Source organism: Crotalus tigris, unplaced genomic scaffold (assembly GCF_016545835.1).
Source record: "Crotalus tigris isolate CLP2741 ecotype Arizona unplaced genomic scaffold, ASM1654583v1 scf7180000024337.5909745, whole genome shotgun sequence".
NCBI lineage: Eukaryota > Metazoa > Chordata > Lepidosauria > Squamata > Viperidae > Crotalus > Crotalus tigris.
In genome coordinates, this window is record NW_024100507.1 from 4314569 (window position 1) to 4339847 (window position 25279).

A 25279-nucleotide genomic window follows, 5' to 3' on the forward strand; every position below is an offset into this window, starting at 1 on the left:
TTTCTGGCCATTTAAAAAGGCCTGCGTGCCTTTTGCTTTTGCTTTGTTGTTGTAGAAGGAGAATAAAGTGTTTGTTCAGCATCGCCATGTGTCTTCATCATTCACACGCAAACAAAATACACAACACTGGCGATGAGGATGGGATTCTTTGCAAGCTGGAACAAAAGATTTGAGGACTTACCCAGGAAGTCCTGAAGAGGGGAAGACGGCATCTGAATCAGCATCCCAGTCTGCCAGTACAGCATCACTGGAGGTTGAGCTCGGCTAAAGGACCCTTTCCACAACAGCAGCTTGTAGAGGAAGCGAGTGGTGAAGGTCGTAAAGCTTACCATGTCGAAGATTGGCCGATTGACTGATTTCGATGTCTCCCACCCAGAGAGATGGAATTCCTACGTAGCATGGGTGGAGAATTACTTCCGAGTAAATCAGATTAGAGAAGACGGCCTGAAGGCAGCAACTCTTTTGTGTGCCTGTGGACAAGAAGCTTTTGACATCGCAGAAAATCTGGTGGCCCCTGCACCTCTGGAGTCAGTAACATATGCTGACTTGAAGAAAATGTTGAAGGAACATTATCTGTCATTGCTTGGAGGCACGCGTTCGAGCAGAGAGACCAGAGGCCAGGTGAATCTGCTGCGGAATTTATTGCAGCCTTAAGGCAAGCAACCAGACCTTGTGAGTTCAAGGATCTGGAAGAGAGGCTGCGAGATTGTTTTGTCTGTGGCTTGAGGAGCAGAGACTTGAAACAAAAGATTTTTGCAAAAGAAGATGTCTCCTTCCAAGATGGATTGCGAGAGGTGGCAGCTGAGGAAGCAGCAGGCGGAGCTGTGAAGGCCTTGCACCTCGCCAGGATTCCTCCAGACACAGCTACCGTCCATCAAGAGGACGCTCAAGAAGGATCAGAAGAGGATCCTGAAGAGGAGGTCGACAGACTTCACCAACCAGCTGAGAGGAGGCAGAAGGGACGTCCAGTCAAGGCCCCAGCATCTCTTCAATGCTTCGGATGCAGAGGACGCCACAAGCGAGCTGACTGCAGGTTTCGCTCCGCTATTTGCAGGGTGTGTGGCAGGCAGGGCCACATTGCATCCATCTGTTTGGGTCGCCAGAAGGTTCAACCTCGGGAAGAATTGCTTCAGAAAGGTACCAGGGTCCCCAGCCAAAACAGGGTGGATTTCTATGCATCGCGCAGGAACATTCTAAGAACAGGGACACACAAGCCCCTTAAGAAGAAACTTTCCATTAACGTAAGGACTGATGGAGTTGGACACTGGGCCTGCTCTTTCCATTATTTCAATTAATACCTTTAAAAGGATTTGCAGCAGTAGTGGCCTTCGAGTTAAACTCAGGCCATCAAATCTAATACTCACTGATTTTCAAAATTCTATGGTGTGTGTTAAGGGGGAGGCCACCATTAGGATACAGTATAAGAATTTTGAAGGTTCCCTAGATGTGGTGGTTGTTGGGGGTGAATGTATGAGTCTTATTGGACTCGATTGGTTCGAGGCTCTGGGAATCCAGGTAACTGGGCTGCACAGCTTGCAAACGCTGGGCCTTGCAGAGGTTTGCAAAGAGTTTGCAGATGTGTTTAGTTCAGAGCTAGGTTCCTACAAGGGGCCTCCAATTTCGCTACAGTTAGACCCAACCATCACGCCCATCAGGGTTAAGCCTAGAAGGGTACCTTTTGCCCTCAAAGGTAAGATTGATGCTGAGCTGGACAAATTGCTCCAGCAACCTGTGGATTCAAGTCCATGAGGCTAATGGGGACATACGTATATGTTCAGACTATAAATGCACACTGAATAAGGCACTGCAACAGCATTCTTATCCAGTGCCTGTGGTAAGTCACATTCTGGCCTCCCTCAAGGGGGGGGCGCGCATTTTTGCAAAGCTTGACCTGGCACAGGCCTATCAACAGCTACCTGTTGATGAGGCAGCTGCAGAGGCCTAGACTATTGTAACTCACAGGGGGGCCTTCAAGGTCAAGAGACTGCAATTTGGGGTAAATGTAGCTCCTGGCATATTCCAAAGTGTCATGGAGAGCACACTTCAAGGTATTCCTGGGGTCTGTCCCTACTTCAATGACGTCCTCATTGCTGGGGAGTCATCTCAAAATTTAGCAGAAAGATTAAGGGCTGTCTTGCTTCGTTTTCGAAAAGCAGGCCTTAAACTAAAGAAGGATAAATGTAAGATAGGAGTCACTTCTACTGACTTCTTAGGATTCAGGATTGATGCTCAAGGCATTCACCCTGCTGAAACTAAATTGCAAGCTATCCAGCAGGCTCCAAGCCCTAAGTCTAAGAGTGAGCTGCAAGCCTTCTTGGGGCTATTAAATTTTTACCATGCATTTCTCCCACATAAAGCTGCAGTGGCAGAGCCATTACACAGGCTCTTAGACAAGCAGTCTCCTTGGTAGTGGACTAAACTCCATGACAAAAGTTTCAATGAGGTTAAGGCCTTGCTCACTTCTAATGCTGTTTTAGCGCATTTCAATGAGCAACTGCCTGTTTGCATCGCCTGCGATGCATCTCCTTATGGGGTGGGAGCTGTATTGAGCCATCTGAAGGCTGATGGGACACAGGTCCTTGTGGCCTATTATTCAAGGACTCTGTCCTCTGCAGAGCGGAATTACGCTCAAATTGACAAAGAATCCTGGGCCATAGTGGCTGGCATTAAGAAATTTCATGATTTCTTATATGGCCGCCATTTCACGGTCTATACTGACCATAAGCCTCTGCTGGGTTTGTTTACCACTAACAAACAGACCCCACATATCATTTCTCCTCGTATGCTGAGATGGTCCATTTTTCTGTCAGCATATGATTATACATTGGTTCACAAATCTGGAAAGGAAATGGGTCATGCTGATGGCCTGAGCAGATTGCCATTGAACAAATTGGAGCCAGATCCTGCTCCAGCCATTAATATTCTTTCCATTCAGGAGTTGCCTGAGTCTCCTCTCAATGCTAGGGACGTGGCTGCAGAAACTGCCACTGATCACATGCTTACACGCGTGCTGACATGGGTGTTGTCAGGATGGCCTGACAAGTGCCCAGATACTGAGTTCCAAAGCTTCTGGCACAAGAAGCATGAGTTTTCCACTTTCAAAGGTTGCCTGTTATGGGGTAGCAGGGTAGTGATTCCAGCCTCATTGAGATCTAGAATCTTGATCTCTCTGCATGAGGGACCTCCTGGTATAGTCACGATGAAAGTGCTTGTGCGCAGCCATCTTTGGTGGCCTGGGCTCGATAGAGCCATCGAGACCCAGATGCACAGGTGCCAAATGTGCCAACAGTCTCAGCCTGAAATGCCTCAGGCCCCAGTACATAGGTGGGAGGAAACTCAAACCCCATAGTCTAAGGTGCATATACTGTAGATTATGCTGGGCCCGACAGTCAGCTGGGAGTCAGGTCGGCGTCCAGACGTCAGTGGGGAGCCGGTGGGTCAGCTACACATCACCTGGCTCCCAACAGCCAGCTGGGAGTCGGCCCAGCTTCCGAACTTCAGCTGGGAGTCGGCGGACCCACCATGCACTGCCCAGCTCCTGAAAACCAGTTGGGAGGTGGCCGAGGCTCTGCATGTCAGCCTGGCTCCTGGGAATCAGCTGGGAGTCGGCCGGGCTCCCGACCAGTGACTGGGAGTCGGCGAGGCTGCCAGACACCATGGGTGCCTCCCTCTAGGGGAAAGGACGGCGGAGACGTCCCCACTACCGGCTGGGCATTTGAGCTCACCTCAGCTGCCTCTCCCTCCCACCGGGCGCAGGGGAAAGGAGGCAGAGTGCTGCCGGGTTGCCTGATAGAACAGCTGGAACAGCGGAGGCTGCATTGGTGCATCTGGAGAGGGGAAAGGCGGACATTGAACTACGCTTTTTATCCATAAGGACCGGATGCTGGCTTGCTGATTGGGGTGGGGATGGTAGGCGGGGCACGTCTATGTAAAGCACTGGGAGCAGTTCATTCCCAGTGCTGACTTTTTCTTTGCATTAAAGTTTGCTGGTCACCTGTTCCTTCTTGTGTCTGGAGTTTGTTGGCAGCTGGCAGCGGGCCAAGTGCCCACCCAAACATCTGAGAGACTTTGTGAAGTTGCTGTCAAATCATGAGGGACCTGTTCATGAGTCGCCTGAATAACGGGAGCAACTCGTGGGTAGATTATTTTGTATTATTTTTTTATTTCAGATACATTTATTGTATTAATCAATATTGTAGAGGGTTTGCCTGAGGACGGACTCAGGTATTCCACACTCCTAACATTTGAATAATGCAACTGTATCCTATTCTTCCCAATGCATGATGTACATGAATGTATGCGGAGGGGGGGAGGGGTGTTGTGTCCGGAGCCTGCAAAAGCAGGCTCGGGACGTTGCATTGGTCCCGGGCATTCCAAAAGCTGCCCAGGACCAGACAGAGCGGCGCCAGCCTTACGCCCATGCGCAAGGCGCTAAAACGCTCTGTTTCTATTGGTTGACATTGTCCGGGTTTCTGGCCATATAAAAAGGCCTGCGTGCCTTTTGCTTTTGCTTGGTTGTTGTAGAAGAAGAATAAAGTGTTTGTTCAGCATCGCCATGTGTCTTCATCATTTGCACGCGAACAAAGTACACAACATGTACAACTCAAATTTTTCCTCCGCAGCACCCCAACCTGCTCCATTTGATTGCCCAGTCAGTGTTGCTAGTTCTTCTGATAGTGGTAGTCCTCAGCTTATGGTCACAATTGGAATCAGAATTTTGTTGCTGATCAAGGTGGCTGTTAAGTGAGTTGCACTTGATTTTATGACCTTCTGGCATGGTTATTAAATGAATCACTGCTGTTGTTAAGTGAATCACATGATGGGTAAGCAGATCCTGCTTCCCCCATTAATTTTGCTAGTCTGAAGCCAGCTGGGAAGGCTGCAGGTCATGATCACATGACCCTGGGTCACTGATCCCTTCCAACCTCTTTCTGTATTCTGGTGGCTGGCTTTTATCTCAACCAGGTATGTCTGGTAACCAATGTTTCAGGTATGAAACCAGAAGCCAACAGAGGAACCTAAACCTGCATAGAAAAGCAAATTCAGGGGTTCCTGAACATGCTGAACCTATTTTTTTGTATAACACTTGATTTCTTGTTGAAATACAACTGGTTTTAAAGGACTTTATACGTAACATTTTTTAGTACAGATCTCTTCAGGGAAAAATACATCCTAGCAGGTCAGCTAACTCAAGCACAATACTTGAAGAGAAATCAATGCGACTCATAGTTATGACCTGCAGTTTGAATTAAAAAAATAAATGTTGCTATTAAATAATAATGCTGAAAACAAATTACAAAATATGCAAATTGCACAATAGAGTGTCCTGACTTCCTAATATTGAACGATGCGCTTAAGGACTGCTTATTTTAAAATTAAAACACAATATTTCTTGGGAATATTGTCAACCCTAGAAGAATATAACAGATTGACATAATTATTCAAATTTGAAACTGGTATTGATCATTTAGGGGGACAGGTGTAACTATACTTTTTAACCATGATTCCTGTCTGGATATGAGAGAGTGAAAAAATCCTTTTAGGCATATTTTAAATGTAGATAAATGCAGTGTGGTTTACTGAAACGTAAATGCAGAAAAAAAATGGAAAAAGTAAATGTTAATAACAAAACTCATAAGCAGCTCTTCTGAGTTCACATGACCTACAGTTAAAGAAAGCTATTTTTATTTAGAAAATATTGTATATATATTTTATTGGTCTATGTTTGATTTTCTTGCTGCCTTCTGGCTTGTAGTGAATAATCATGGCAGCTTTTTCAAAGGATACTTAATAGCTTGACTTTGTATTAAGGAATAAACCAAGGAATGCAACTAGCAGATTTCTCTAGAGACACATTAATCTCTAGATTATTTTTTAAACTATTATTTCTTCCCACTGTATGGCATCATGAACTTGCTAGAAGCTCACCATTCCTAGGCAATTTTGAAAGATAAAAGAATTTCCTTTCTAGTCTGCATTTTTAAGGTACTCTGGAATAGCAGCTGGAATAGTATGTTTGCTCCCACTCCTCTGAGCCGAGGGTAACCAAGCCAAAGTTCACTGCAAATACTGTTTTGTTCTTTTAAGTCCCCCCCCCCTCTTCTTTTAGCCAATTGATACCTTAGGCTCATTTTCCTCTTTTGATTATAGCATTTCTGCACCCAGCCCTCCTGTCCCCTCTCTGAAAGAGGCCAGAATGGGTTTTCCTTTAGCTGAAAATATCAGCCTAATACTTTCATCTATATAACGAACATGGTAGAGAGACTTTATACTGACAATGGTATACAGGTATTCCTCAACTTATGACCACAACCAGGATCAGAACTCCCATTGCTAAGCAAAGCAGCTGCTATGGTAATTTGTTTGCCTTAAGAAAAGTAATCCTTGTGAGCACACTGCTATGTTGGATATAAAGTAATAGTTCCCTCAATATTTTCTAACTAGCAGGGATGAACCTGTGAGCAAACAACGCAAATATGAAATTTAGACAAATATACTTTTCCTGTATATAAAGTGTTTTTCTGTAAAGTGTAAAACGGTTGCTCAGCTTATACAAATTTTCTCCCAATTGAACTTTGCAAGTTCAATTTCAGATAGGAGTGCTAATTGGCTGCTCCTTTTGGAATTTGTTGGAAAATATAGCTCTGCTTTGCCATTCACAGAAGCACTGAGCAGTTCCTAAATTGCAGTCTTGAATAAAATAAATGCAGTTTTCAGAACAGGGTAATGTCATGGCATAATAAGCATTATGAGAGGGATGAGCAAACATCTGTGCCAGAGGACATAAAATGTTGGATAATGAAAGTAAGCATGATCACTCAGGTGGGTAGCTGTGTGCTATGGTGATTGTGAGAAATACAAATGAGTGTGCATGCAGGCACATAGTATAATACTATCTAACTGCACAGAAAACTGATAATTGTTTCTAAGTACATTTTCTTTGTATAATGCTATATCCTAATTATCCTGCAGTTCCTCCTTTTACCCTTTTATTTTTGTTTTTCCTCTAAAGATCTTCAAATTATTCTTGTGCATACTATAAGGTTCGTTAAACTTGTTGGTTTCTTCCTACTTTATTGAACCCAGTAATTGCCTATCTTGGTCAATGATTCCAACTGTCCGTGTGATGCTCTTAATAGAGGAAATTGATCAAGTAGACAGATAAGGTGCTTTAATGATTGCTTCAGGGCAATTGTCCTGTATTGTGTCTTCTCTTGAGGGTGACATTCTTGGTACAATTTCATTTTCCTCATTTTTTACCTGACATAGAGCAACTGGCAGTTCATGTTCATGAGCTTCCCATTCTGCTGCTCCCATTATTGTGTTACATTTGGTTTTTATTTGTTGTTGCTACTGATGACTATATTTCGATGCCTTTGCTGCTATTAGATTGGAAATAAAGGAGGTTTTTTTCTCCGTTTTTCTCTCCTACCCCCATTGCTATTTACAGAAGAAGGAAGGTCAATTTGGTGCCTATAATACTTTGGGGGCAGCCTTAACTTTTACATGAAGTCTCTGGGAGAGGACATCCATCAGTTTAGAATAAAGTATCATGAATATCAATATGCTATAATTGCCGTATCAGATCAGAATGGAGATGATGTTAATGTCGTGTCCTGATATCTGGAGACTATTAAAATGGGAAGGCCTTCATTCTTTAAATGTTTCATTTCAAAGTCTGTAAGGATCTTAGGAAGTCCATCCAAATACAATTATCTTTGCCTTCCTCTTCCTCTCAGTGCACTTTTCCATCATGTATTGGTCTAGTAGTGATTTGATCCTTGTCCATTCTCTCTCTATATAAAACCAAACCACCTCACAGTTCCTTTTTTGTACACATCACCCCTCTCTATTTAATACGCATTCCTGTGCTGCCACATACTCCTTTTCAGCAACCCATTCCGACTTCATTCAAATTACTTTTAGTTTTCTTCTGATACACCCAGCACTCCCTTCCAGATAACAAAATGGGTAGAAGCAAGCTCTTATTCACAGTCATTCTTTCTTTCAATAAACTTTTTCATACTCATGTCAGGCCCCATGCTACCCATGATCTTTCTCCTAGCATTTTTCCATCATGAAATTCCTTCATCCCCATTCTCAACTTTAACATCTTGTAAGCATTCTATAAACGTTCAATTTCATCCACTAGCTCTATTTTTTGCCATTTATGTAAAACTTGGAATCACTTTCAACCATGCATTGTCAAAAGTAACTGTGTTGGTCATTGGTAAATTAATTTTTAATTGCATACCTTCATGGCGGCATGCTATCTATCCAACATTCACTGCAAATAAATAAAATTCTCAGCCAGAATATAGCATGACTTGTTCATTATAACTCCCACCAAATGTCACCACAAATATTCCTTATATGTTTCTGTAAAAATACAACAAAGGGATGTTGATTTTAGCCTTACAGAGATAAAGTGATGTGTGTACATGTGTGGGCTTTCAAGTCAGTCTTGAAACTTGGAGACTGCCTGAACTAGTCCCTGCAGTTTTCTTGGTAACTGCAAGATTGACTTGCACTTTCACCTACATTCTGCTTCGCTTGCAACTTAACAGAAAAAGGGAGGGGCCGATGGAATGTAAAGGGAAGGGAATGACATCCAAGCATCTGTCGGCTCTTGTGAGATATTGCTTTCCTCTCAAGGATGCACCGAGCAGATGTCCCAGAGTGGCTGGCTAGTTGACATAACAAAATGAACAGAAGTGATTGGTGGAGTAATGGACTGTGGGTGGCCTGTAGGAAAAGGGGGAATTAACTATGCTTGCTTTTGCGCGGGAAATCTAGAGCTGGTTTAGCTTCTTCTGTGTCAATTGGTTTATTCAGTAAACTTCTATACTCTTGGTAAAATAATGTCCCAGGAGTTTCTGTTTTTTGGATTTGCCAACTGGACAGTTGACATTAAACCAGCTCTCTCTGTAACAGCCTACTTGGACCCCACCAGGAGGTTGGCACTTTTGAGATGTCAGCAGCCAACAAAGGAACAGAGGGGGGGTGAAGCCAGGGGAAGCCTCCTCTCGAGAGATCCCGGTGGTGGCCTAAGCTGTAGCCAGAATGCAAGTAGCTGGTGCACACCCCAAACAGAGGGCTGAGAACCCGGAGCAACAACCTGTGCTCAAGGGGTAGAGAATGATGGAAGGACCCTATTTGGTCCCCAAGGGCCAGTGACCGAGCCATGTGGGAAAGGCGGCAGAAGCAGAGGATTTACTAGTCCTCCCTGGAATCACGGGGAAGTAAGTGGAAGGCTAGACAAGCAGCCGAGTGGGATGACCCAACTGAGTGGAAGTTCCCAGCCACAGCTCATGGTCCATCAGTGGAACAGCTGAGGGAGAAGTTTGTCAGACTGGAGGGAAGCCACCTCACCGAGGGCAGCAAACACGGGAGTCAGGATGGGGGGATGAAACTGCGCCTACCTTGTCTCCTCCCCTCATACAGCCAATGATGCTGACCCCACTTGGGGCAGTGGGAGGCCCCCCCAAGGGGCAGGAATCCACACACATAGCCCCAGTGGCAGCTAACATCCCCGTTCAGGCACTCCTGGCAGCAGTGGGGTTGCTGCCTGGGTACATTGTAGTGCAAGAGGACTGACCAGTGCTTCACCTAGTGGTGCGATTTGATGGGTGACCTGACAACTTGGCCTACTTCCTGACCCAGGTCTGGAACTATAAGGAATGCCATTGAGCAATGTACCTGGACATGCGTGCCCAGGTCAATGCTGTTATATCCAATCTGAAGGGGAATGTAGCGGGATGGCTGGTGTCTCTCCATGACAAGGGGGCTCCAGAGCTGCAAGACCTGGACACTTTCATGAAGGTGTTGTGAGACAAATTCAAGGACCCCACAGCATCCCGGCATACATCTGCTCCCTGCGGCAGGGCAAGCAGCCAGTGGTGGAGTACATCCAAGATTTTCGTAAACTGGCAGCTCACCTGAGAAATTGACCCGAGTGTATGCTGCTTTACCAATTTTGGGAGGGGCTGAACAAGGAGCTGCATCACAACTACCTTTCCCAGGAGGTGCCCTGTGACCTTCGAGCATGTTACCAGTTAGCCATAAATGTGGAGCTTGACCTGATGGAACATGCTGCACATGAGAATGGCCCTGCCAAATACCCAAGAGATACCCAGCACCCCATGGAGGAAGATGTGGCGTGCCCCCTGCCATGAGGGAGAAGCCCTGTCGAAAGGCCACCAAACAGCCAATTGCCTCATGCCACAGCCAGCATCTGCACCGCGAGCCCCAGCCTAACCGAAACTGAAAAAAAACACCCGCAAAACCAGAGGAGAAAACACAGGTGGCTCAACAGTTTGTGGAGGTCTCTCCCCAATCCAGTGAAGGGAAGGGAATTCTGGCCCACAACAAGCCCAGCTTGGTCTTCTACGAGAGCAACAGTGAAGGGGAAGATGACCTGATGATAAGTGGCACCATCATCCCTATGGCAATCTGGGTGGAGATATTGGAGCCCTCCTCAGGAATAAGGGGGGCCCTCATGGCCTTGCTGGACTTGGGATACATTCAGTGCCTAATTAGCCTTCAGACAATGGAGAAACTAGGACTGAGGCTGAGGTAGTTAAGGCAGCCCATGGGGTTCTCTTGAGTTAAATCAGTGGTTCTCAACCTTTCTAATGCCGTGACCCCATAATACAGTTCCCCATGTTGTGACCCCCAACCACTTATACATCACCATGTGCCAGGGGCGTGGCCAAAGAAAAGGGGGAAAAATGGTGGACAGCCTTGTTTGGCGACCCCCGTGAAATGGTCGTTCGACACCAAATGGGGTCCCGACCCACAGGTTGAGAACCACTGAGTTAAATGGTTCCCTTATGGGAGGGATGCCAGCAACCCGCCTAACAGAGCCAGTGAGCCTCAGGGATGGGACCCACATAGAGACTCTCCATTTTATTGTGGCTCCTGGAATGACCGAGACCATGGTCCTAGGTCCTAGTCTGGTTGAGGAAATGGAATCCATCAGTAAATTGGTACAGCAACAAATGGCAAATGAGGAAGAAAGCGGATAGCCAATAGGAGCCAGTGAAAGCACCAAACACCAGATACAAGCCTGTGGTTAGAAAAGCAAAGATTGAAAGCAGAGTCAGTGAATACACTAAATGAAAGTGAGGAGTTAGAGCCGCTCATTTCTTTTGAATACTGTGACCTAGTAAATTCAGCAAAAGGGAATCAGATGTGCTCCTGTCTCATCGCCCCACAGGCTGTGCTATTGAGATCTTGCCAGGGGCTAAATTACCCAAGCCGAAGAAGTATTCCATGACACTGAGGGAGATGGAAGAACTTTGGGGGTTTATAGACAAGAACTTACTCAGGGGAGTTATCCAGCCAGCAAAGTCAAGGATGGCTGTCCCTATGCTTTTCAAAGAGAAGAAAGATGGGTCTCTTAGATTATGTGTGGATTACCATGGACTGAATCGTATCTGCATGGAGAATATGTATCCCCTCCCCCTCATGAAAAACATGCTAGGAACATGAAGGGGAAGATCTTCACTAAGCTGGACTTGAGGGAAGCCTATTACCAAATGAGGATTAAAGAGGGGGATGAGTGGAAAACTGCATTTAACTGCCCTTTGGGTTGCTACCAATTTTGGGTGATGACATTTGGACTTCAAGGGATGCCAGCAGTATTCATACAGTTAATAAATGAGGTCCTGCATGAACACCTCTACAAAGGGGTTCTGGTATACCTAGATGACATTCTAATTTATACCAAAACCATGGAAGAGCACATAAGGCTAGTGAGGGCAGTACTTGAGAAGTTGCCTAAAGCCCAGTTGTACATGAAGTATCTAAATGTGACTTCCACAAGACCAGCCCAGACTACCTGGGATACCACCAAGGATGGGATGGAAATGGACCCAATTAAGGTGAGAGCAATCCTGGAATGGAAGGCCCCTCGGACCAGGAGGCAGTTACAGAGCTTCCTGGGATTTGTGAACTTTTACCAGCAGTTCATCCCTACATTTGCCCAAACAGCCCTGCCATCACCAACTTGCTCAAGATGGCGGGAGAGGTGAAACCCAAGTCGAGTCAGGCACTAAATTGGTCCATCAAATGCCAAGCGGCCTTTGAAAAACTGAAGCAGCTCTTTGCTGCAGAGCCAGTTTTGAAACAGTCAAACCCAGATGAGCCTTTTGTAATTCAGGTGGATGCTAGCGATGTGGCAGTGGGGCAGAGGAACAAAAGGGGGGAGTTGCAGCCCTGTGTCTATACATCTTACAAGTTAATTGATACTGAGAGGCATTGGGCCATCTGGGAGAAAGAGCTCTTCTGACATGGAGGCAATTTCTAAAGGGTAGTAAGATCTCCTTCAAGGTGTGATGGACCACAAGAACCTAGAAGCGTTAAAGACCCTGAGGAAGCTATCCCCTAAGCAAGTCTGGTGGGCTCAGTATTTTAATCACTTTAATTTCATCCTTCACTACTTGCTGGGTGGGGAGAATTTTCTAGTGGATACCCTTTCTTGTATGCCTCAGTACAGAAGTGGCCAAGAAGCAGTAGAACGGCCTCTTTAGCAACCAGCTAGACACTCGACGCAGCCACTAAAAGATGCTTGGAGGGAATGAATGGTTCCAAAGACATAAGGATGACTTGATGTTAAGGGAGGGCTTGGCATGGAAGGGGAGCAAATTGTACATGTCAGCCAACCAGAGAACTTCTTTCCTGCAGAGGAGCCATGATAGAAAACCCACAGGACATTTTGGATTTGTGAAAATCCTTCATTTGGCAGAGACAATTCTGGTGGCCAAAGATGAAAAAAGGACATAGAAGGGGACATAGAAGTGTGCCTCCATGTAACGCCTACTTGGGAAGCCTCCAGGCTTGCTTCAGTTGGCCAACCCCACCTGGGAAGCTTCCAGGCTTGTTACAGTCGGTGACCAAACCAGCTAACCCATAGGAGGAGAAACCCATGGACTTTATCGTGGAGTTGCCTGCGAGTGCTGGGAACACAGTAATATGGACTGTCATCAACCTGTTCTTGAAGCAAGCACATTTTGTGGCATGTCTGTAGATTCCTTCTGCCCGGGTCCTACCTAAGATATTTGTACAACACATCTACAGACTACACAGGGTCCCAAAACATATTTTAGTGGGAATTTTTGAAAATGATAGACTCCTCCCAGGGACTTAGCTCTGCATATCATCCTAGTACCAATGAGACTGCTGAATGTGCCAATTCATTAGTAGAGCAATACCTGCATGTTAGGTAAATTATCAACAGACTAATTGGGCTGAGCTCCTGCCTTTCACAGAGGTGGTTTATAATAACACAGCAGCACAAGTTTTACCCCTTTCAAAGTGGCCAGAGGGACTAAATTTGTGTTCATGCCAGAACTCCCACAGGAAGGCCCATCCCCCATGCCGTTAGCTGACTGAATGAATCCCTGTATTTCCCCGAAAATAAGACCTGGTCTTATAATTTTTTTTGCCTCCAAAACAGGCATTAGGTCTTATTTTGGGGGGGATGTCTTACTTTTTCCCTGACACCTGCCTCGCCTCGTGGTGGCAATACCAACAGCCCCGTCCAGGAGCTGCATGGCTGCCGCCCCACTTCTGTCTCGTGCCGGTGCCACTGCCACAAGGTGAGGTGGGGGGAGGGGGAAAGCTGCCCCACATACCACACAACTGCTTACTGTGCCAAAGGGCCCCCGCAGTCAGGCCTACCACACCCCGACACCTGTTGTGCCTCACCTGTTTGGTAGTGGCTTCTCCTACTTTCTCCTTCTTTCTCCTTTGAACAGAGCTTCGTTCCCATTGCTGCTTTTTCAGTTCCAGATCTCGGTTTGTCCAGAGCCTGTCCAGAGCACGAGGCAAGGCAGTTGTCAGGGAAAAACGCCCCACAACAATTGGGTGGGGTGGAAACTATTCCCTTCGCTTTGGGACTGGCTCTGAAATGGGCTGGAAGGAGCAGCCTGAGGACTCCATTCTGGCTTTGCAGCAAGCAAGGGGATTGGAGACACATGAATGCACACTAGTCTGGAGTCTCAAAAAAGTGGGGTTTTCCTCCCTGCTGCCAGATTTTCACTGCCAGACTGTTTAACTTTCTTTAAAGATTACTTGATGCAGAATGTGGATCCTTTCCATTCTGCATCAAGTAATTGGAGAATTGGGCCAGCTGAGCTGGAGGCAATTGTGCTCCACTTCACTTGCGGTGCCACCCTGTCTTTTCAGGCTAATCGCACTAATTTGGGAAGTGAATGCAGCTCCTTGTGTCAAAACTGGGCCAGCGCCTTCTCCAAAGGCACAGCTCTCTTCTCCGCCCCTTCTATTTCACTCAGAGGCTTCTGCTGAAATGAGGACATTCCTTCATGCCCACGAGCCTTTCTTACCCTCCAAGTGGAAAGTTCAGGGAGAGGGAGCTGGAGAGAAGATAGGGCTGGCACAGATTTGTGTTGTGTCTTTCTGGTCCACAAAGTGCACTCTCTCGCTCCAGAGGTCTGGCAACTGAAATCCAATAGTGGGGGGGGGGAGAAACCCCAGTCTCACATACAGAGAATCTGCACTGCCCACCTCCTCCTGTGACTTCACTTTGCTACAGTAAATCGATCACCTGGCTAGAAGTGCTCTGCCTGCACGCTCAGCCTGCTACCATAAGCCTCACTTCTAGCCAGTTGATCAATTTATCATAGTGAAGTGAAGGCACAGGGGGGAGGCAAATGGTGCAGGTTCTCTGTATGTGAGACCAGGATTTTTTCTCCCACTGCTGCATTTTTGCTGCCAGATTGTTTAACTTTCTTTAAAGTTTATTTGATGCAGAATGGGAAGTCTGGCAGCAAAAATCCGGCAGCAGGGGAAAAAAAACAGTCTCATGTACAGGGAATCTGCACCACCCACTGCCCCCGGTGCCTTCACTAAATTGATCACCTGACTAGAAATGAGGTTTAGCAAGCCAAGCGCACAAGCAGAGGCACGGGGGGGGAGGTGGGTGGTGCAGATTCCCCATACACGAGACTGGGGTTTCTTTCCCCGCTGCCAGATTTTTGCTGCCATATTGTTTAACTTTCTTTAAAGTTTACTTGATGCAAAATGTGGATCCTTTCCATTCTGCATCAAGTAAACTTTGAAGAAAGTTAAACAGTCTGGCAGTGAAAATCTGGCAGCAGTGGGGGGAAAACCTGGTTTATTGAGATGCCAGACTGGTATGCATTCACATGCCTCCAATCCCATTGCTTGCTGCAAAGCCAGATTGGAGTTCTCAGGACGCTCCTTCCAGCCCGTTTCGGAGCCATTCCCAAAGCGAAGGGAATGGATCCTACCCCACCCGATTGTTGCAGGGCTTTGTTCCCAAAGACCCTCTGCACAGGATCCGACAAATCAAGATCTGGGACTGAAAACGCAGCAACGGGAGCGAAAGGCTGTTCAAATGGGAAGGCACTCCCGATCTGGTGAGGTGTGATAGGTATTGGGGTGTGATAGACCTGGCTGCGGGGGCCCTTTGGCACAGTAAGTGGTTGCGGGGTGCATGGGCAGCTCCCCCACCTGGCTTCCCCTCCCCTTCCACCCGCCTTGTGTCTAGCAACCAGACGCTGTGATGGAAAAGGTGGGTGACAGCTGTGCAGGCTCTTAAGTAGGGCTTATTTGAGGGATAAGGCTTATATTAGGCTCAACCCTAAAAATCAAGCTAGGTCTTATTTTCGGAGTAGGTCTTGTTTTTGGTAAAACACAGTACTATGCATGAAGTGCTAAATAAAGCTAGGGAAAGTCAAAAAAGGCAATCAGATTGGAGATGCCCCCCCCAAGAGAATTTAGAGTGGGGGATAAGGTGTATTTGTCCACTAAGTATCTAAACCTGAGGCAATCTTGCAAAAAGTTAGGTGTCAAATACATAGGGCCTTTCCAAATCTTCCAGTTCATGAAACCATTAACGGTGGAGCTGAAATTGCCAAAAAGCCTCAGGTGGGTTTATTTCATTGCAGGCTTTTAAAATCTGAGATGAAAAAGATTGTCAACTCCAGATATCACAAGGGAAAATTACAATGCCTAGCACTGTGGAAAGGCTACCTGTTAGCAGACGCCGAGTGGGTGGCTACTCCAGATGTTAGGGCAGTGAGGTTAGTTAAGATGTTTCACACTAGGTACCCTCAAAGGTCCCAGTAAGGAATATAGTAGTAGTTGGGTTGTAAGTAATAATGTGTATGTATGTTTATTGTTGTTTCAGGTCAACCCTTCTTCCGGGGGGTCGGCATGTCGAGACTGACTCGCACTTTCACCTACATTGTGCTTCACTCGCAGCTTGACAGAAAACGGGAGGGGGGTGGAATGGAAAGCAAGGGGGGGTAAAGGCATCCAAGCATCCGTCGGTTCTCGTGAGACATTGCTTCCATCTCAAGGACACACCAAGCAGATGTCCCAGCGTGGCTGGCTGGTTCCCATAACAAAATGAACAAAAATGATTGGTGGACGTAATGGACTGTGGGGGGCCTGTAGGGAAAGGGGGAATTAACTACGCTTGCTTTTGCGCAGGAAATACAGAGCTGGTTTAGCTTCTTCTTCTTCTGTGCCAATCTGATTTATTCAGTAAAGTTTTATACTCTTAGTAAAATAACGTCCCAGGAGTTTCTTTTTCTGGATTCACCAACTGGACAGTTGATAGCAACATTTTAAAGAATTAATTTGCAGTACTTTCAACTGGCCTGAAAATGTTCTTGTTGGCCAAAGAAATCTCCATAGCTATAAATTTGTTACTAGCAGTGGATCTGCTAAAGGTAAGTCCAAAATAAACTATTTCATGACTTGCTCAAAGCAGTCTTGGATCATGAGCTGCAGGAAAGTTGGACCAAATATTTCTTTCAGTAGCTGTGAGTGTGGGGGAATCCCATTTCAAACCCTGTGCAACTTAATTTTGTTATCTTTTTTTTAAAAAGAGTTGTTGTTTTACCTACTGTTCTTAACACAGACATACCTATTTCATGAGTAGGTACCTAATTCCTTTTTTCCTGCAAAGTGCAGTGCACCCATTATTATAGTAACCTATTATTTTGTTTATAGTCAGTGAATTTCTTCAAAGAGTAATGTTTGCAATTATTGTAATGGGTATCATTGTAAAATAACATTATCTGCTGGTTTCTATTGCCTGTAGAACAGTGGTTCTCAACCTGTGGGTCGTGACCCTTTTGGGGGTCGCACGAGCCTTTTACAGGGGTCGCCTAAGACCATCGGAAAACATATATTTCCGATGATCTTAGGCAGGGCTTGTCAACCGCCTTCTCTCCCTCCCCCCTCCGCTCCACCTCACTTGTTTGTGGAAAATATGCTGCTTGGCAGCAGTCTGCACGAACTCTACCAAATGTGCCCTGCAGGGGGCGCATGAAAAGTGCAAGCGCAGAGCAAGGCCCCGCCCTCCTCAGAGGCTCATTGTGCAGCAACTGGATTGATTTCTTCTTGAGCATGCAGGTCAGCGAAGGGGAGGCCACCGCAGCACCCAACTCCTGTGCCCGACCCCCGAACTTGCGCTTGTCAGCCGGGAGGTCTGGCGACGGCCGCCAGTCTCCTTTGCCACCCCGCCTGTTCTCGACTCCTCCGCCCGTTCGTGTAGAGCCCACCAGGGCTTGACAGGGAGAGAGGGAGGGAAGGAGGAAGGGACTCCTCCTCCTCTCCTAAGCTTCAAAGCACGATCAGCTTCCCAAGGGCGCCACAATCCTCAAGAAAGCGGGGGAGGGAGGGGAGAAGCAAAGGGGGCGAGAAAGCTTGCGGCAGGCTCCAAGGAGCACCTGTCAGCGTTGGTGAGGAGAAATTCCCCACAAACCCAGGGAAGGGGTGGAGAAAAGGAGCCCCCTTTGGGAGGAAACCGCCACCTTCTTCTCCTTGGCTTTGTGCTCTTCTGTTCCTCGGCAGGAACTTCCTTTCCTTCCCTCCCTTTTGGTCTCTTCCTCCTTCCCTCCCTCTCCCACTGTCCCTTCCTTCCTTTCCTTCGCCTCCCTCTTTGTCCCTCCTTCCCTCCCTCTCTCCCCGTCCCTTCCTTCCTTTCCTTTCCTTTGCCTCCCTCTTTGTCCCTCCTTCCCTCCCTCTTTCCCCTTGTCCCTTCCATTCTTCCTTCCTTCCCTCTTGTCCAGGATCGGGGCGAACCTCTATGGCTAATCTGCGCTTTTGCAGAGCCAAAAGCAGCCTATCCCCCTCCCCTTGTCCCTTCCTGGGCACGGAGGGGGGGAGGAAGGAAGGGACGAAGAGGCAGGGGACAATAAGAGAGGGAAGGAAGGAAGGAAGGAACAATGGAAGGGAGGGAAGGAAGGAAGGGACAAAGAGGGAAGGAAGGAAGGAAGGGACTAAGGGAGGGGAAGGAAAGGAATGAAAGAAGAAGAGACAATGGGAAAGAGGGAGGGAAGGAGAAAGAGACTAAGGGAGGTGAAGGAAAGGAAGGAAAGAAGGAAGGGACATTGGGAAAGAGGAAGGGAAGGAGGAAGAGACTAAGAGGGAAGTGAAGGAAAGGAAGGAAAGAAGGAAGGGACAGTGGGAAAGAGGGAGGGAAGGAGGAAGAGACTAAGAAGGAGGTGAAGGAAAGGAAGGAAAGAAGGAAGGAAAGGGAGGGAAGGAGAAAGATTAAGGGAGGTGAAGGAAAGGAAGGAAAAAAGGAAGGAAGGGACAATGGGAAAGAGGGAGGGAAGGAGGAAGAGACTAAGAAGGAGGTGAAGGAAAGGAAGGAAAGAAGGAAGGAAGGGACAATGGGAGAGAGGGAGAGAAAGAGGAAGAGACTAAGGGAGGTGAAGGAAAGGAAGAAAAGAAGGAAAGAAAGGACAAGGGAAGAGAAGGGAGGGAAGGAAGGCAGGCACCCACCCCAGTCCCATCCCAGAGACCCACAGATTCCTCCCCACAGGCACTCTGCAACCTGAGTGATCAGCTGGCCACGCCCCCTGGCCATTGACCCTGGGGATGCTGCAACAATCATAAGTGTGAAAAATTATCATAATTCACTTTTTCAGTGCTGTTGTAATTTCAAACAGTCACTAAGCGAATTGTTGTAAGTCGAGGATTACCTATACATTCCCATTTTTTCCTCTCTTTTTTTGGTCAAGTTTTTGATACCCCCCTGCCCAGCTGGATGGGGGGGTTGGGGGTCACCACAACATGAGGAACTGTATTAAAGGGTCGCGGCATTAGGAAGGTTGAGAACCACTGCTGTAGAATTCTTACAAGATGCAGAGTTCCTTATTTTTGCACAATCATATTTTTTCCACAATTGGAGAGTAAATTTCAGCTATAAAGGAGAATCCTTACTATGATTCTGTTACTCTCAGCTGACAAGGACTAATGTGTTCTCTTGATAGCACATTTCCTTTTTTTAAACCACATGAGGGCAGTAACACATTGCTATAACACAGCAAATACCATTAGTAACTATTCCTTTAAGAAATAAATCAATAAATGATGCATCATATCTAATCCCAGCAAAATATTCATAAAATGAACAGATTCAACTTTTAGTTAATGGTAAGTATTTATCTAGAACATCTGGCCCTAACATTTAAGTAGTTATGATATACCAATATGTAGCGTGTAAATTTATACCTTGCAAATAAACTCATATAGCTCCATATACACTCCAGCCATAATCTTCTCTTTCCATTCTTTCATAAAGCAAACAGTATTCTGCGAACAGTAATTTATTCTGGTTGAGCATTTCATTCTGACTCTAAACTGTTTCACTTGATTGAGTTAACAGGTATAGATACAGCCCAGGCAAAAGAAATTGCTCTACATTCTACTTATGTAAAATGAAAGGAATTAAACATGTATCTCTCCTCCATTTAACATTCCTAAAATTTGGCAAAATCCACATTGGTGAATTCCAAAGTCTTCTTATTTTTGGAATTCCTGTGGAAATATAGAACAATAGGAAGTTTTTCTGTTATTCCCAAGGCTTTTTTTGTCATAGAACGCCCAGAACGGAGTTCCGGCACCTTTTTCAGATGGAACCTTGTAGGGTAGGCAAGGCGGGTTGTATGATGTGTGTGAGTTCCGGCACCTTTTTTTTTTTAACAAAAAAAGCACTGGTTATTCCACTGTTGATTATTTCACTCAGAGACTGTTCATCTTGCTCATTTGTCATAATATTCCTGCTGTTAGTCAATGTCATGTAGCCATTTAACCAATACTTCATGATATCCCGTAACAACCCCTTTTTTCTTCTTCAAAAGAGCCCTGATTCAGAGACCTGTTCCAGTCCAAAATTATCCTCAAGCTCAGGGCTTTTACTATCTGTGGTACTTTGGCACCTGGCAGTTGGCACACAACTCTCCTAGAAGACAAGTGTAGCAGGGGAGGGGAATGAGCTGAACTGACCCAAGCCTGAGGGAGAGGCAGCTAGAGCTGCAGGACTGTCGGGGCTCAGCAGAAGTCCCAGGAGCTTCGGCAGGACTCCAGCTGATTGGTGCTTCCGGAAGCAGCATGGAGCTGGAGGTGAACTGAAGAAAAAGGGGATGGGAAGGAAAGGAGAGGATATAAAAGGAGGTGGTTTTGGCGGGAAAGGGGGAAAAAGACAACAGGGAAAGAAGGGGACAGAGAAATAGTTGTGGAAGGAGAGCTCAGCAGGTAGAGAGGAAATAGGGAAAGGGAACAAGTAGCAGCTGTTGCTGCAAGAAAAGGTCCCCTGGTTCGTTTTCTCCAGCCAGGAGGATTCAATCCGCACTGATGAAATGAAAAGCCGGGGGATGAGCATGTCGGAAAAGAGGTGGGTTTATTTTGGAAGCTAGTGGGTTTCTGGTCAACTAGCAGCTTGAATGGATTACCATAAGGATTTTTATACAGTTTTACAGCGTTTTTTAATTCAGAGGCTCATTTGTGTGTTTTGGTTATTGGAATATTTTAGTCTGTTTCACAAAGGTTAGCAATGAGTCTAAAGTGTTGGCTTCGTAGATTTAATTCCTTTAAACAAATTTATCTTGAGTCTATCTATGGCTTTTAGCAAGTTTTCTTTGTAGGTAAACAGGCTTAATTTAAGATTACCACTTTTCACAACTGCTGGAGCCTGTTTGCTACATTGTTTAAGCTGAGACATGCCTGAGGCAGCTTAAAGGGGAAAAAAAACATCTGTTTCTTTATTTTGGGTTAAAAAATCCTGCCCTAGCTTGCACCCACCAGGACTGAAGAGATCTTGCCAGCTTAGCAAACCCACTACCCATTCAATATGGGTAATATATAGACTATCAGGTAGCGTGATGTAAGCAGTTAGAAAAAGAACAACAAGAAGCAGAAATAAAGATGAAGTGGAATATTTCAATCTTTCTTAATTTAAAGTTAAAATAAGCAAAAAAAATTGGTAAGAGAACACTTGTTTGATCTTGATGAATATAAATCACTGGAGCCTGACAGATTACATCCCAGAGTTCTAAAGGAGCTGGCAGATGTCATCTCAGAACCACTGTACCATATCTTTCAAAAATCCTGCAGTACCAGGGAACTACCAGTACCAGAGGATTGGAAAAGAGCTGATGTGATTCCCATCTTCAAAAAAGGAGGAAAAAAAAGACCCAGGAAACTACAGACCAGGGCTTTTCAACCTTTTCACCAATTATACCACTTTTAAGATATGGCAATATTCGAGTACCACTTAGCAAGTTGTCAAAAACTCGATGACCAAAACAAAAAACCTGTTCAAAGTTGCAATTGCACTGAAATGACTTATGATCATTTTTCACACTTATGACCATTACACCATGCCCAGGGTCATGTGATTTATATTTGGATGCTTGGCAACTGATCCATATTTATGATGGTCACAGTGTCCCAGGGTCATGTGATCCCCTTTTGCAACCTTTTGACAAGCAAAATCAATGGCAGGGCTGCTGGTGGCCAAGTGCTAAGGCGGGATTTCCTTCCCTCCCTCCTTCCCTGCCTCCCTCTTTCTCATTCCCATTTCCTTCTGAAGGAAGAATTTGACCCCCCCAGATTTTCCCTCTTCCATATATTCCTCAAACAAGGAAAAGCCTCCAGAGACAGAAAACACAAGCCGCTGAGGGAACTAGCTTAAAAAGGCACATTCCCCTTTAAGAATTAGCTACTGGCTAGAAAGGAAAGTTAAGAAGCCGGCAGCCAGCACTTAAGGAAGAAAAAAATGTACCGTATATGCCGCCGTATTAGGCGACCTGGCGTATAAGACGACCCCCATCTTTATAGCCGGGCCGCATTCCTAGAACGTCGTCTTATACGCCGGAAACTACCAGTATTTCCGGCGTATAAGATGACTCGGCGTATAAGACGACCCCCGTCTTTGGTGCCGATTTCAGCGCTCGCGGAAGTCTTATACGCCGGCATTTACGGTAGTAAGTACTGGCTGCCGACTAAGACAGCCTCACCAAATGGCCCCATTCATAAGTAAAGGAATGGTACAGACAAAATCCATTCAGGAGAAAAATACTTCAAAATTCCTTGCAGCAAAACTTACAGCTAATAGCAGTCCAATAGAAGGTAACATGAGTCATTAGCCATCAGCCAAATAGAAATTGCCAAACATTCCTTAAGACCATAAAACCTACATTGCACAAATCCCAGAACTTCAAAGTCACAAAAGCACATAAGAATCCTTCCACTATCCATCTCCCTCCCTCCCTCCATGCTTCACCTCCAGTCGATGCTGTCTTTCTTCATTGCCCCCTTCATTCCTTGTGGAGGGTGACCCCTCCCCCCACTGCATGTCTTGCCTCTTTGTTGCTGCCAGCATGGATGGCTGCCACAGAAGTTGTAGATCGGCTCATGGCCGGCCTGCTTGATCTCCTCTCTTCTCCCCCCACTCTCCTCCTCCTTCTTTCCCTTCAGTGCAGCTAGAGCTGACTCCGCCTTCTCCCAAGGCTTTCTCTCCCTCTCCCGCCCAACTGCCTCCTTTTATAGCCTCTCCTGTCTCCACCCCCCTCCTCCTTTCTCTTCCGGGTGAGCCGGAAGTGAGCCTGGGGCCTTTGGCTCGACCCAACCACTCTGCAGCTCTGGAGGACTCTCTCACAGTAAGTCCTGCGCTGCATTGGCTCGTTCCCTCCCCTACTATACTTGGCTGGGCAGGACCGTGTACTACCTGCTACGTACTAACGTATCACAGGTGGTACGTATACCAGCGATTGAAAAGCCCTGCTATAGACCATTCAGCCTAATATCAATACCCAGGAAGATACTGGAAAAGATAATTTAAAAAACCAGATCTGTGAACATGTAGAAACAAGTAATATAACTAAAAGTCAGCACAGGTTTGTTAAAAACAGATCATGCCAAACCAATCTTATTTCATTCTTTAACAAAATGATTAAATGTAGACCAACAAAATGCTGTGGACATAGTATATTTAGATTTCTGCAAGGCATTTGATGAAGTAGACCACAACCTACTTCTTGGTAAGCTAGGAAAAAAAATGGGATAGACAGCATCATCATCAGGTGGATTTGTAACTGGGTAACAACAAGTAGTCCTTAATGGTACTACATCTAGATGGAGGGAAGTAAGTATTGGGGTACCACAAGGTTCTGTCTTAGGCTCAGTACTCTTCGATATCTTCATAAACGACTTAGATGAGGGAATAGAAGGGGAATGTATCAAATTTGCAGGAATAACCAACACCCTAGATCAGGGGTAGGCTATGCTGACTCAGGAATTCTGGGAGTTGAAATCCATGAGTCATAAAAGAGCTGAGGTTGCCTACCCCTGCCCTAGATGATAGGCTCAAGATCCAGATAGATCTTGACAGACTTGAACAGTGGGCCCTATCTAACAAAATGAAATTCAACATAGAGAAAAGTAAAAAAACCAAAAGTACAAATATAGAATGGGTGAAACCAGGCTTAATAGCAGTAACTGTGACAGGGATCTTGGACTCTTAGTGGACAATCAATTAAATATTAACCAACAGTGCAGTGGCAGCCAAAAAAGCCAATGCAATCCTAAATTGCATTAACATTGATGCAATCAAGATCACGTGAAGTATTAACACCACTAGAAAGTCTTAGTAAGACCACCTAGAATACCGCATCTAGTTTGGGTCTCCATGCTATAAAAAAGAGGCTGAGGCTCTAGAAAGAGTGCAGAGAAGAGCAACAAAAATTATTAGGGGACTGGAGGCTAAAACATGAAGAACAGTTACAGGAATTGGGCATGGCTAGTCTAATGAAGATAAGGATCAGGGGAGACGTGATAGCAATGTTCCAATATTTGAGGGGCTGTCACAGAGAGGAGGGGGTCAACCTATTTCCGAAACCACCTGAAGGCCAGACAAGGAATAATGAATGGAAACTGATCAAGGAGAGATTCAACCTAGAAATAAGGGGAAATTTTCTGACAGTAAGAACAATCAATCAATGCAGGGATGTCAAATTGTCGGCCCATGGGCCATATGCACTAAGCAGAAGCCACACCCACCCTAGCTCCGGCAAGGGGGAAAAAGTCATGAGACGTCATGACACGTCACATGACGCGGCGAGTTTGACACCCCTGAATCAATGGAACAGATTGCCTTCAGAAGTTGTGGGAGCTTCTATTCTATTTATTCTATTCTATTCTATTTATTCTATTCTATTCTATTTATTCTATTCTATTCTATTTATTCTATTCTATCTTAGTTCATCTCAAATCTTTTCATTCTACTCCTTTGTTGGGGTACTCAGCTGAATCTGCAAATCCTCAACAAAATATATTCCCAATATTTATAGTTTTTCAGTTGTGTCACCATATGTACTTTTTTTCTCAAGAATAATAAAACTGATATTAAATGTTTACACAATGCCAGGTTCAGTTTTCTTGTAATTTGTAGAGAAAGGGGATTGGGACGTAAAGATGAAAACAAAGTGCATGCTGGGTTCAGTCAGCTTGTACATCAGTACCAGAACTTGAACTGATAATTTCATTTGGCTTAAAGCAGGGGTGTCAAACTGCTGGTTGACTGGCCAGTTTCATCATACTGAAGCTGCGCCCACACCATTGCTGGCAATGCAAAAAGAATCACGATATGTCACAACACGTCACTTGATGTGGCAAGTTTGACCCCCGTGGCTTAAAGTATTAAAAATCTGGTTACTTGCCTCTTTTAAAACATCTTTGCTCTTGGGAACTGCAATGTAGGTGATTCTGCTAAAATTAAAAGCAGGCTTATCTTTTGTTTTTAGCTCAAGCAAGGAAATTTGTGGTATTAGGCTTTGCTTTGTATTTCTTTGCTCCCATGCTGATTATATCTATTATTTTTTTCTCAAGAACAAAGTAGTAATTTACAAAGAACTGTTGCTTCTATGGATTTAGGTTGCTAAATTTGCTTAACTCATTTAAGAGAATTTTCTGAAACCAACTGCAGAAAAAG

The 25279-nt window shown here is 45.5% G+C and overlaps 1 protein-coding gene across 1 annotated transcript in view; it reads left to right on the forward strand.

Annotated features, from left to right (window-relative positions):
* PRKCA (protein kinase C alpha) overlaps positions 1 to 25279 on the forward strand; it is a 228591-nt gene that overhangs the window by 169446 nt on the left and 33866 nt on the right. The window lies entirely within an intron of this gene.